Consider the following 13521-nt stretch of genomic DNA (forward strand, 5'->3'; position numbering starts at 1 on the left):
CAACATAAAATTTGGGAAGGACACAGTTCACCTCATAACAACAACTGTGGCTTTGCTTCTTTAGAAATTACTCAGAACTCTGTGAAAGTTGAAAATGCCCTTGTGAAAGGGAAAGTCATTTATGAATATGGGAAGAATAAAGGCAATTCCCCTCTCAGCCATTAATAAAGCTATAATAGTGATACGGCCAGGTTTCCACCCTCATTATCCTTGAACTTAAAGCCATAATGGTATCCATTATTTCCCGTGAGCACAAAAGAAGGTCGTGCAGTCATGTTCTCTTTCTGCCCTTGAATGGGAGAATTGGTCAATCCATGTCTCACTCAGCAATCACGGTGTAGTCTTGGAGGAACAAGGTGAGGGATAACTGGGTTTTGAACCATCACGGGCCATCGTCTGCCAATGACCCCAAAGAGAAAATGGTCTTTATAAATGTCCCTTCAGTGTGCGAAGAGATGAGAGGTACAGAGAGAAAAACCAAAACCCCACTTATGATAGCAGAATATTGCCATGGGGAAGCTCTTTATTTTTTTGAGCCTTTTCATTTCTAGTGAGTTGCATTTCTAGGAGAGAAAAGAAGACCCCTCTGTTTTCCCAGTCTTCCTCTCCTTTGACATTATACCTGGCCTATTTTAAGTATAACTCTATCTCAGTAATGATGATGCCAGAAACTCAGAGCTAATCAAGAGTGATCGATGTCTGGATTTGTAGGAGAAGCTCAGAGGCAGTTCCCCAAGGCAGACACCTGAGGCTCACTGTCGACTACTCCATCTTACTCCCATACCCAACCATTCGTCTAGCAGGTTTTTTTTTTTCCCCTTGGCTGTGCCGGGTCTTACGTATGGCACGTGGGATCTAGTCCCCTGAGCAGGGATCGAACTCAGGGCCCCTGCATTGGGAGCAGAGTCTTAACCACTGGACCACCAGAGAAGTCCCCATCTAGCAGTCTTGACCTCTTAAATTTCTCTCCGATCCATCCTCAGTCTCTGTCTCCATCATCACCGTGCCTTATCCAAGCTATGAGCATCTCTTATTGGTTTGCTGGTATCTACTCTGATCCCTCCAGTTCAGTTCCAACAGCCAGTGATTTGTGTAAAAGGTGCAACTACTGAATTAAATTTAAAATCTTAATCCTAAACAAGGCACACAGGACTCTCTGTAATCTCCCATTGGCCTGCTCCTCCAGCCTCCTCTCTGTGCATCCCCGTAACTAGCCTTTGGTTCATGCTAAGAACACACCGAACCCTCTTGCCTCAGTACCTCCACACATGCTACTGCCCTGAGGTCCCTCCTCCTCCAGGCTTCAATTTCCTAACTCCTGCTCATCCTACAGGGAGAGGTTCACTTAGAGAGGCTGTTCCCTAACCTCCAAATCTCACCTAGACTATCATCTTAGCATTGATCACAAGTTTTATTCCGAAGACAACAGAGAAATGGATAGAGTGCTTTTAACACATGGGTCTTCGGTTAGACTGTGGCCTCTAGAGATGAGAGAAGGTTCCTTTCTGTCCATCATTGTGTCCCCAACATTTATTATCTTGCCTGACACACAGAGATTCTCAGGAAATACTTCTCAAGCGAGTGAATGAATGGATGCATGAATGAAAGTTCAGATAGATATGGGCAGGAGGGCCCACTGTCATATGTCACACCGCAGCACCTATGGGGGAGCTCCTTAACCCTCTGTTTCCCCCTTCCCCACTCACAGCAGCAAGCATGCCAGTTGTCCTTTGGGTCCTAGATAGCACCAGCCATCTTGGATGCTGTGGTGCTGAGTCCATGAGGCTCCGCGCCTGGACAGAAATCACTTGCCGCCTTCTTTGAAGGCGGGGCTGTGGTTCAGAGCAAGTGCAGCACAGACGAAGAAGAAGGCAAAGGGAGAACATTTATCAGTTCACTTGCCAGAATTTTCCAGAATTCCACTCTACATTTATTAAATGACTGCTCTAAGATTCTCTGTGCTTGGCACTCAGGAGGATACAGGTGTGAGTATGCTGTGGTATAAACGTGGAACAAACCTCTTTTTTTTTTTCCTCCCCAGTTTAAGGACAAAAGTGGGCAACTTTTTATAATCTATAGCCAACGGATAGAGACTTGGACTCTAGGAATTATTATGTTTTTTCCTTGATAGGTATAGCATATAAACTATGGGAGAGGGTGCGGTGGCATGTAGTAAGTAGAGATCAGGCTTGCTGCTAAACATCCTACGATGTAGAGGACACCCCTCCCCCAACAAAGAATTGTGAAAAATACTGGCAGTGCCAAGGTTGAGAAGCCCTGCCTCACACCTGTATTCCCCCAAGTGCTAAGCATGGGGTATCTTAGAGCAGTTGTTTAAGACAGGCAGAATGAAATTCTAGAAAGTGATCTGATAAATATGTTTATTACATAAATAATGCACACATTAACCTTTCCAGAGATTTCCATGGTTTGTTTCCTGTTGGCAGTATCTTAAATGAATGTGTCCTAATGATGTTCGTTTGAGCAATGTTGAGAGGATATAGTTTGAGCGAACACCTACTGACTGAACCACCCAAGCTGTGACAGTTTGCCTTCTTCTGGTCTCCCTGCTCCTCCAGTTCCTCAGGATGGGTTTTTCACACCTTCCCAGCTTCCAGTGGTCAGAAGTATCATGTTTGGCCCTAATCTGAACACACAATCATGATTTTCTGATCATAGAACATGAATAATTACAAAAAGAAGGCTCATTTAAGTTGCAAGTGAACATGATCCAAAGCTCATGTGCTTTGATGCATGTGTCTCCCTATCTGCATTACCCTATCTTATATGTTTAAGGAAAAGTTCTTTCTGCCTGCAGCACTGCTGGTACATATGGAGCAACGAGGTGAGATGACTGCCCCTAGGATTGACCTCCACCAAGGGGTGTGATGCTTCCACGGGAGTCAATTACCAATTATTGCCACCAGGTGGCAGCCACGATCTACCAAAATCTTCTCTCTCACAAGGATCTTGGGGTGTGGAATTCTTATTGTTTACTCAGACCTGGCTTCTCACCTGCCTGGGAAACAAATCCTCCTCCACCCACAGCCTCAGAACAAATGTGTTGAGACTAAGCAAGCTGATAGACGGCTGGATCAGTGCACATCAGAGAATAGGCTCTCCTAAAAAGAGCAGTTGGGGGCGTCAGGGGGGCATAACCCTACATGGTTTGTCCAGTCAGTTCTCGGTTTAATCAGTTTAGACAGGAACCAGTCAACTCAAGTGCAAGTTTTTCATTGGCTCCTGGTGATGTCAGATGAGGCTGGGAGAACTGGTTTTCTAGGTGTGGGGCCGCTTTCTTCCCTGAAACATCTAGAAAGTGCTGAGGCCTTTCACCTCCTGCCCAGCCAGGGCCTCCAGCTGTAACTGGATACTAAGCTTTTCTCAAACAGACACTTTATGAACAACAGGAAACCCCAGAAATTGAATGGAAAGTGGGAGTGAGAAAAATAAACTCAGCACCAGGGAGCCTCTCAGCTGAGGGTCTCCATGGGCACGTATGGCTCCAGGGTCCCAGCCCAGAGCTTCTGATGAACTGCTCTGGATGTAATATGGGCAGCTGGAGCTTTCAAAGATCCCCAGGTGATCCTGGTATTCTGCCAAGACAGAACCACTGTTAGATGTGAACCTTTGCTCCTGTGTTAATGAAATCCACTAACCAGATTCCTCATGCCTTGAGCTCGTTTGAAATAGAAGCCCAAGCTTAGGAAGGAACACTTAGTGCAGGGTCAGAGACATGGGAACCTGATTTAAATGGAACATAAAGGAAAGTCAGTTTTTTTCTCTCTCCAATTGCCTCCATTAACTGCTCCCCCCAAATACCAGCCTGCTATTTACTTTATCCATCTGTGAATGAAGGGATTGTATTCATATTGGCTGACCTTCAAATACTTCCAGGTTGTCTAAGAGGAAGCCATGTGGCACTTGGACTTTTGAGTGACCTGGCAGCTTGTTGGTGCCACATCTCTTTGAACCTTTGTGTTGGCAGGTGATGTCACCGTTTCCATATGTTGCCAAAACTCTGGAGCTGAAGGCTCCAGGCACAATTTAGGTCAAGTCTGTTTAAAGATTAGTACATGGGGCCACCACTGGAGGCAGTGATCTGGGTGAGCCCCAGGACACATCACTTTCACAGCCAAAAAAACGGTCGTCTAGCACCTTATGTTGATGGTTACATTTTTAAGCATGCGGTAAGGTCCCATGACTCTTTTGGATAGTTAGACTAACTGCCCTCTAGTCTAACTGCAGAACTGGGGGGCTGTAACATGGTCACGGGGTGTGCTGGACGGGCTAGATCCTTGGAGTATGTGACAAGCTGGCCTCACCTCCCTCTCACCAGGAGTGTGATCTTATGCAGGTTTATCACTGGCTTCAGGCTTCACCTTGCTCTTCTGTCTTCTAAAGCAGGGGCCCCCAACTTCTGGGATATAATGCCTGATTATCTGAGGAGGAGCTGATGTAATAATAATAGAAATACAGTGCATAATAAATGTTATGCGCTTGAATCATCCCCAAAGCATCCTTCTACCTCGGTCTGTGGAAAAACTGTCTTGCGTGAAACTGGTCCCTGGGGCCAGAAGGGATCCCTCCTCCAAGGTAATGATAATCATGTTAGATGGTTTCTCTTAAAGAAATGGGATAAAGCTGTGATGTGCTGGGAATATTTAAACACGAGTGGGGGCCGGGAGGGGCATGGGAAGCACCCTGATTGGTAGTGTTTGCCTATTTCCATGATGTAAATGCTCCCACCATGGCTGATTTCCAGATACCAGTGGGACGTCACTGAATGTGGAATTGGGAAGAGATGTGTACCACCTAGGAGAAACCATCTTGTGGTGCCTTCCTAGAATGTCACAGATACTCACAAGAGGGTATGTCCTTGTCATCCCACCACCCCATCCCTGACCATACAAACACATATGCTGCCATGCTCTCAGTCACTCTGTGCAACCCCATGGACTGCAGCCCGCCAGGATCCTCTGCCAAGGGATTCTCCAGGCAAGAGTCCTGGAGTGGGTCCCCATGTCCTCCTCCAGGGGATCTTCCCGACCCAGGGATCAAACCCAGGTCTCCTGTGTCTCCTGCATTGACAGGTGAATTCTTTACCACTGAGCCACCCCATATAGCAACATAGGGCTTTAGTATTTTTTCTGGTACTTTCACATACACTCTCTCATTAAATTCTCAGGACAACATTGTGAGACGGGCAGGGTGGGTGTGATTTCTACTGTTTACAGATGTTATTTATAGGCTGGGAGAGTCTAGAACAAACTGCTTAAGGCCACACTGTAATCTATGAAATGGGTGCAGCAGGCAGAATAATGGCCCGCAAGGCTGTTCACAGCCCACTGCCTGGAGCCTGTGACTGTGAAGGTCATGTGCCAGAAGGGAATTGACGTTGCAGCTGGAATGAAGGTTGCTAGTCAGCTGACCTGAAAATAGGGACTCCTGAATTACCCAGATGAAGCCAATGTAATCACAAGCGTCCTTACAAGTCGAAGACGGAGGGAGAAGCAGAGGGAATGTAGCTAAAGGAAAAGGGCCAAAGAGAGGCTGCGTTGCTGGAGTTTTTTGCCTTTTTTTTTCGTTTTAATTACCGTATTTATTTTTGGTTGTGCTGGGTCTTCGTTGCTGCGCAGGCTTTTCTCTAGTTGCAGCGATTGGGGGGCGTGGGGAGGGGGCTCAGAAACGCTGTTCTTTGTCACAGGTGTACAGGCTTCTAATTCATTGGCTTCTCTTGTTGCTGAGCACTGGCTCTAGGCTCCCGGGCTTCAGGAGTTGCGGCACGTGGGCGCCGGGACTTAGTTCCGGGTTAGTTGCCCCCCACGGTGTGTGGGAGCTTCCCAGACCAGGGATGGAACCGGTGGCGTCTGCATTGGCCAGTGGATTCTCAACCCCTGGGCCACCAGGGAAGTCCCTACCTTCCTGTTTTTGCAGATGGAGGAAGGAGCTGCAAGCCAAAGAGTGCAGATGGCTTGTAGAAGCTGCAAGAGGTAAGAAAGCAGATTCTTCTCTAGCGTCTTCAGACAGAAACACAGCCCTCCAGCACCTTGACTGTGGCCCCGTGAGACCTATGAGGCACTTCTGATGTCCAGAGCCGTAAGAATACATTTGTGGTGTTTAAGCCACCGAAGTCATGTCATTTGTTACAGCAGCCATCGGAAGGGAATACAGTGGACTGGCTTCCACAGTCTGGGAGAGGCTTTTGTTTTTTTTCCCCTCTCACTCTTTCTATACCTTTGCTTTTACCCCTGAGTTTCCCGTAATACCTGGCTTTTAGCGTTTATGTAGGTCCGTAACCTTTTTGGCACCAGGGACTGGTTTCGTGGAAGACAGTTTTCTGACTGGAGAGGGGGCGGGATGGTTTCCGGATGATTCAGGCGCATTAGGTTTATCGTGCTTTGCTTCTAATCCAATGCTGCAGCTCATCTGACAGGTGGTACTGGTCCGTGAGCTTGGGGCCCTCTGGTTTACTGTATGGTTATAATTCTTGGCCTCCCTGTCCGTCTTCTCCCTAATCCCTGACAGCAAGATAGTTTGCTCCTCACTTTTGCATCACTTTCTGCCAGTGTGCTACTTTCCCCCAAGACCAGAGCATAGTAACTCGATTCAGAATGAATTAATGTGTGAATGAATGCTAGACTCTGATATTAGCAATATTACTGCACCTCATCATCACCAAGAATCATAGGGCTGGGCTGTCACAGCTTCACGACAGTTAAAAGCATCTCTTGGTAGTGTCTGGAGCTGCCTTCCTCCCATCCCCCACTTCCCTCAGTGCAGTCTGGGAGCTGCAGGAAAGATCAAGACTACCTACCCATCGGCCCCAGAAGTAGCCTGTCCCCCAGACCAGTGTGTGTCCTGTTGGGCAATCTGCAGAGAGGAAGGAAGGTTCTGGTTCCAGACATCGTGATGAATGAGTTATAGGAGCCCCAGACTCTGATGTCGCCATCTTTGTCTCAGCAAAGCTGATAATTGGATTTGAGCCTTTAGGCTAGTCACTTATTTACTCTGCCCTCATTTATCAAATGTGAGAAATGCCAGCTCTGTGTTTGGCTTACTTTCAAGGCTTTATAAAAAGGAGTAAAAGAGGTATGAACAGGTCTTAGCTACTGTCACACAGTTAATGCACTGAGAGCAGATGTGATCACGTGCTGAGAAAAGTCAGGGCTACGTAGGAAAGTTCACATTCACAGAGAAGTGAAAGTGAATTGCGTCACTTTCTGTCACGTGACATCCATGGGCCACTGATGAACTCACTGAGGCTGTGTTTCCTCCTGTGTGAGACGGAGAGAAAAGATGTGTCTCATTTATTGCTCACTCCCAGTGTTGCCCACCCTGTTCTATGCCCTTCACAGTTATTTTTATTTTATAGTTACATGGCTTGTCAGTGTCAGAGTCAGGACAATTACAGGTTGGAAGTAAGCATGCTTTTTTTTTTTTTCCAGGCTAATTGCTTTCCAATGCTGTGGTGCTCTCTGCTGCACATCAAGGGGAATCCATCAGAATCCTATCTATGTCCCCTCCCTCTTGAGCCTTCCTCCCCCGCCCCCAACCCACCCCACCCCCCAGACTCGTGCATTCTTAGCAGCAGGAATGGTGTATGCAGTGGTCTGGAAGTGGAGGCAATGGAGAGGAATATGCATGAGGGATGAGGTACCCTTGTGACTGCCGGTCTGGGGACTTGCAGGAAGCAGAAGCATGCTGGTAAATAGCATACGTTCGAAACATACTGGAAGGTTTAGACACAGGAGGTGATGTAGACACAGGTCAGAGAACTCTCCTGAGGGGCTGTGTGGAACAGGGCAGGCCTGGGCACGAGCACGACCTGGAGGAAGCTGTTCTGATGACACCCTAGGAGCACAATGATGAGGGGCTCTGGGAGCAGAGGCAGGGAAATGGGGAGAAATGGACAACTTGTGTGTGTGTGTGTGTGTGTGTGTGTGCACGTGCAAAGTCGTTTCAGTTGTGTCCGATTCTTTGTGACCCTATAGGTTGTAGCCCGCCCGGCTCCTCTGTCCATGGGATTTCCCAGGAAGAATACTGGAATGGTTTGCCATGCACTCCTCCAGGGGATCTTCCCAAGCCCAGGCAAGTCAAAATGATGAGTTTGGGTTACCATCTGCATATGGGGGGGGGGGGAGGAAAAGCTGCTGAGGCCTGATGACCTGGCCTTTCATTTTGGGGACCTCAGGCCTGTCTTGGGGTATCATCACCTACACACACTTAGCCTTTGAGCCCGCAGTGAACAGGATACATTTCTTCAGGAAGAAGAAATTCTTTGAGGAGATAAAAATTGATTTCACTTCCCGAAAAGAACAGCTGTCACTGGCTCTACATTCACTTATTTCTCAATTTGGATTTTTCCCCCTGAATATTCCAGTTTCCAGAGGTATTATCAGTTCTTTGATTGTGTTCCTTGTATGTAATTATATCATATGACAATAATTGTCAATTTCAGAGGAAAGAAACTATGCAGTTAAAACAAAATCAGAAAAAGAAAAAAAAAAAGGAGTGTTCTTCCAAATCTCTCGCAGAGTCTTCTCTTACACTTGGGAGGGGCCTGGGTAGTGGCCCACCTCAAGCCTGAATGCCTGGATTGAGATCCCAGCTCCCACTTTTTAGCCATGGGATTTGGACAAGTTAGGTGGCTCCTTTCTATAAAGGGTGTGTGTGTTGGTGGGGGGGGGTGCGGTTAACAATGCTAGTTCTTACCTCATGCCTACCACATTACCTTGTTCTAAAGATGAAATGAGCATTGCTTGAATTGGTCCCTGGCATGCTTGATAAGCAGCCCATATATGTCAGTTATCATATTCTTCAGACTTTCTACAATGATCCTGAATGACACTGAAGATCAGAAGCATCTATATAAGTTATATCATCTTTATTATTACTTCTCTGTTGTCACTGGGAATGAAGGTACCATCAGCTGACACTATGGTCACAAGGGTGGATTAAGCCTTTTGCTTGTCCTGGAAAGAAGGACTCATGGGCTGGTCCTCCCACATGGGGTTGTTGACTGAAAAAAAAAAAAAAGAGAGGGAAAGCACAACCTAAAAGTTGAGAATTAGGTTTTATTCGGCGGGCAAACTGAGGACTTAGGCCCAGATCACAGCCTCTCACATCACTCTGCAGAAGTGCTCTCAAGAGGTAAGGGAGGAGCCAGGAAATATAGGAGTTTATGCAAAAATGCCGTCGTCAGCACGTCAAAAGATTACTGATAAAGAAAACCAGACATCTCTAGTTAATGAATTTGGTGCTTTCCTAAGTATGAGAAGATAAAAGAGTCTGGGCTCACTGAAATCATTCCTTTGATGTGCACCTCAGGGCCAGTATCCTGCTTGTCTCAAGCCTGAATTCCCTCAGTTGCACAGCTTGGGGCCGGTGCAGGGGCTTAGGGCTTGATGCTCGAAACTTCTTTTGTTTACTGATACAGGCTCCTGATAAACAGAGACCGATAAAAGATCAGAAATCTGTGTTGAGCCAGGCCACAGGGGAGAGGGGAAGACGACCTGATCTTTACCTGCCTTGGAAGAAAAACTCTCTGGATTCATCATCTTCCTACTTTCAGGGTTCAACTCTGCCCCAGAAGCATTCAGCAAACCTTATTCCCTCAGGGCTGATAGGTGTCTGTGTCCTAGAGATACAAACAGAAATAAAACCTAGGCCCGCCCCAAGGAAACAGGCCTGACAGGGAGCAAGCAGACAGATGGCAACAAGGGGAGCAATCGTAACAATGGAAGATTTTCCCGAGGCAGGGGGTGTGGGGAAACTGCCTTCTGCTTCAGGAAGTCAAAGCTTCACCCAGGAGGGCGCCATTTAAAGCCAAGTCTCTCAAATGGCTGAGAGGCAAGGAACTTTCTAGGGCCACAGAAATATTTTGTATCTCCAGCACCTGGGATGATGGAGACACTGGCGCACGTGGTCATCCACATCCACGGATGGAAACCTAAAATGAATGTGCTTTATTTGATGTAAATTCACTGTCCATCGAGTTGATTAGGAAGAGAAGTCTGCAAGGGCAGGCACGCTGCGGTCGTGTGAGCACGCTGCCTGGCGCATGGTGGCCTCTCCAAGCCGTTCTCTGCCCCACGAGAGCTGGAAGGTGCTGAGGGGTGAGGACAGAAACTTTCTGTGTCCCCAGGAGCTGGCTCTCCCTGGCTGCCCGTTCTCAATCCTGCCTTTGTGTGGCCACCAGAAGCCAGGACTGGGGCCAGCCTCTGTGGGAGGAGGAGCCTCGGCTCAATGCACATATCCCACAGGGCCTTAGGCAGTGCAGGGAAGTCTTTTGGCTCATTTGTCTTGACACACAGGAGCTGTGGATCTGATCGTGGGCGTGATTGGTGGACCAGCTCCAAGCCTCGCAGGCCTGTTTGTGCTGTTGGTGGCTCCCATCTGCTGGGCTGTCTGCAGCCTCCTCTGGGCTGCTGCCCCTGATGCCAGAGTTCTCTTTCCCCCTCCTCTCCTTCCCCTCCCCCTCCCTCCTCTTTCAGAGGACCCGGTGGGGCAGGGCTGGCAGGAGGCCCTGGGGGAGAACTGAGAGGCCTGAGACTGACTAAGGGCTCTTTGTGTGTGTGTGTGTGTGTGTGTGTGTGTGTGTGTGTGTGTGTGTGTGTGTGTGTCTGCCTGCCTGCCTGCCTGCCTGCCTGCCTGTGTTTGGGTGGATCTGGGTGGACAGACAGCTCTGTGGACAGGTCTAAGTGTCCCTTCTCAGGGTACGATTGCCAGATCAACTCTCTGATGCCCCATTAAACTGGACTTTCAGATACACGAGGAATCACCTTTAAATTTAAATGTCTGGAAGACTGCATGAGATAACAGACTCCAAAAGCTATCTGTTATTTATCTGAAAGTCTAGTCTTGGAACACCCTGCTTTTTTAACCCGCTAAATGGAGCATCCATGCTGGGGTGTGGTGGGAAACAGTGGGGAAAAGGAGAAGATGGGTTTCCTTTAAGGCTACACAGGACACGGTCTTCACCAGGGCGTCAGAATCCTGTCAGTATCGGCAGTGATCATGGCGACTGTAGGGCAGGTGCGGGCAGCTTCTCTGCTGGGCTTCCCTGGAGGTGAACATACTGCCGGGAAAACCACAGTTGGCTGATGTCAGAAGGAACGAGCTGTGAAGATGCTCCGTTCTGTCTCCCACCCCCTACCTCCTCCTCTGTGCCACCCTTTTTCGTCTCCCAGGCCCTGAAGCCCACAAGGCCGCCAAGTGGGAGTCACTGGGGATCGTGGGCATGGATGAGAGGCAGAGAAGGAAGGTTCGATGCTGCCTGCACCAGCCTCACCTGTTTTCCCAGGCTGTCCCCTCATCCACTACCCACGTGGACCCCGCCCTGGTTAGAACTCCCACAGCCACGCTTCATTGGCATTTAACCCTCGGGGCAGGCACAGGAGAAGTCAGTGGAAAGTTACTTGCACATAAACGGACTGACGAATGATGAAACCCCAGGAAACCACGGCTCCTCCCCTGCGGGGGCACTGGGCTGGAGGCCAACTTGCTAGGCTTGGGATCTGCTTGTGGGCTCGCTACACACCCAGAGACCTTGGGCAAGTCGCTGGGCATCTGTCCTGTTCCTTCCCTTCTAAGTGGGATGCTGGCTGCCCTGTCACACACTTGCTTGGCTGTCAGGAGGGCAGGAATGAGTGAGAAGATGTAAAAATAATAGCAGCAGCTAAACACAAAGCCTCTGCACCCGCATAAGCTTTTATCGTGGGCCAGCCTGGCCCCTGGGGCCTCCACTTAGAGAAACCCAACACGTGGATAACAGACACGCACATACACCATTACATGAATCCAGGGGCGGAATGTCCTGAAAATATAGTTCAGTCCACCGAACTGAAATGTGGTGCTCACACCTTACAAGGGAACCTCCAATACAGAACTGCTCTCCAGAAGGATGGCTCTGAACTGCACCTGTGCAGGGCTGGATAACTCAACTGTACTTGAGTTGCCTTCTAGAATGGAAGTCCGCTGGGGACCTGTTTACAGCCAGTTTGATTTTGGATTGTAAGAGCCATGGTTTGGAGAAGACTGTCCTCCTGCCCCTTTAAGAACTCAAGTTCCTTCAAGTGCAGCTAAGCAGGAAGTGCCCCTACACCTTCCTGAAGGCCTGTTTCACTTCCTTTCAAAGGTGTTTTCTTACTAAAGAAACCCCAAGTCCAAGGTCACATTTGATTTTTTTCAAATGCATACTCAGCTCCCATTTGTGTTGGTTTTATGAAGTTTTGGGGGGCAGGAAAGGGTACAAATAATATATATAGCTCTTTATATTTTTCAGTAGGCTTTATTTTTGAGAGCAGTTTTAGGTTCACAGTGAAACTGGGTGAAAGGCATGGAGATTTCCCATATACCCCCTGCCCCAACACACAGTAATACATAGTGTCCCCCACCATCCCCATAAAGAATATTTTTAAAATCTATAAAAGATGAAAGGAAAACATAAAATGATTTAAAATATTTTAAAATAGAAAGGTATAGTACATGCTTCTGGGAAAAATGTAAATAATAGAGGATTGTCCATTTTCCTCCCCCAGAGGTAACCTCTATTCATGGTTCTTAAAACTCCCTTTTGGCAATTGTCTCAATACATCTCACTTTTTTATTGCACGGAGGAGATCGTACACTATTTCTGAGGTTCTCTTTTATTCATGTAAGTATATTTTGGACATTCTTTCAGGGCATTGTGAATAAACCTGCCCCAATCTTTTTCTAACAGCCGTGTCATTTTCCATTGTTTGGGTATTCTATCCTGTATTTAAGTGATCTAATTAATATACACTTAGGTTGATTGTAGGTTTTCCTCTTAGTAACAGTGCTATGGGGAAAAGGTTATTAATATATATGTATATGGATGTAGATATCTCTCTGTGTGTGTGTCCAAATACAGCCATTGAAAATAATTTTAACAGTGGAATCACTAGATCACATTAGAAATGCTGGGAAAGCCATTGGTACCTCTGAAAAGTTGAATTTATACTTCCCACCAGGGCCTGGGAGAACTGCTTCCCACTCTCCTTCCCTTGCATTCTGACCAACCTCAGGTCTGGAGGTTTACCCCACCTTCTCACTTTGCCAGTCTGAAAGGGACACACGAGGGTTCCTTATTTGATTTGCATCTGAAAGCTTCCTATGCAGGGGGCAGGGATCTCCTCACATCAATTCTGGCTCAGTGAAAGGGGCTTCAAGACCAGACTGTGGAACCAGATGAGCCATTTGCCAAACTCCACAGCTTCAGTTTTTCCATCTGTGAAATGAGCATCCTAAGACCAAGTTCTTGGGGTTATTAAGAGGATCCAACAGAGAGTATTTAGAACTACAAATGTTAGTGTGTTCCCATCAAAGCAAAACAGATAACAAAATGCACCCCAAAACACAAAACTGATGTCAATTGACCTAGTCAAAACAACTTTTGCAGTATCTGAGGCCTCACCTTCTCCTTACTTGCTGCCCCTGTTTGAGGGAGGAAAATGCAAATCAGATGCTGAAAAAGAAAACTGAAACTGTCACATTAAA

At 47.5% G+C, this 13521-nt stretch overlaps 1 long non-coding RNA gene across 1 annotated transcript; it reads left to right on the top strand.

The window, feature by feature from the left end:
* The first annotated feature begins 4660 nt into the window (after window positions 1-4660).
* On the top strand, window positions 4661-12721 carry LOC147339764 (uncharacterized). The gene is made up of 4 exons (XR_015158561.1): window positions 4661-5993; window positions 7449-7707; window positions 7995-8091; window positions 9440-12721. It is a non-coding gene; the product is annotated as an uncharacterized LOC147339764 (long non-coding RNA).
* Window positions 12722-13521: the final 800 nt, after the last annotated feature.

Source organism: Bos grunniens, chromosome X, assembly GCF_055505025.1.
Source record: "Bos grunniens cultivar Pamir isolate PY7600 chromosome X, Bosgru_T2T1.0, whole genome shotgun sequence".
Classification (NCBI taxonomy): Eukaryota; Metazoa; Chordata; class Mammalia; order Artiodactyla; family Bovidae; genus Bos; species Bos grunniens.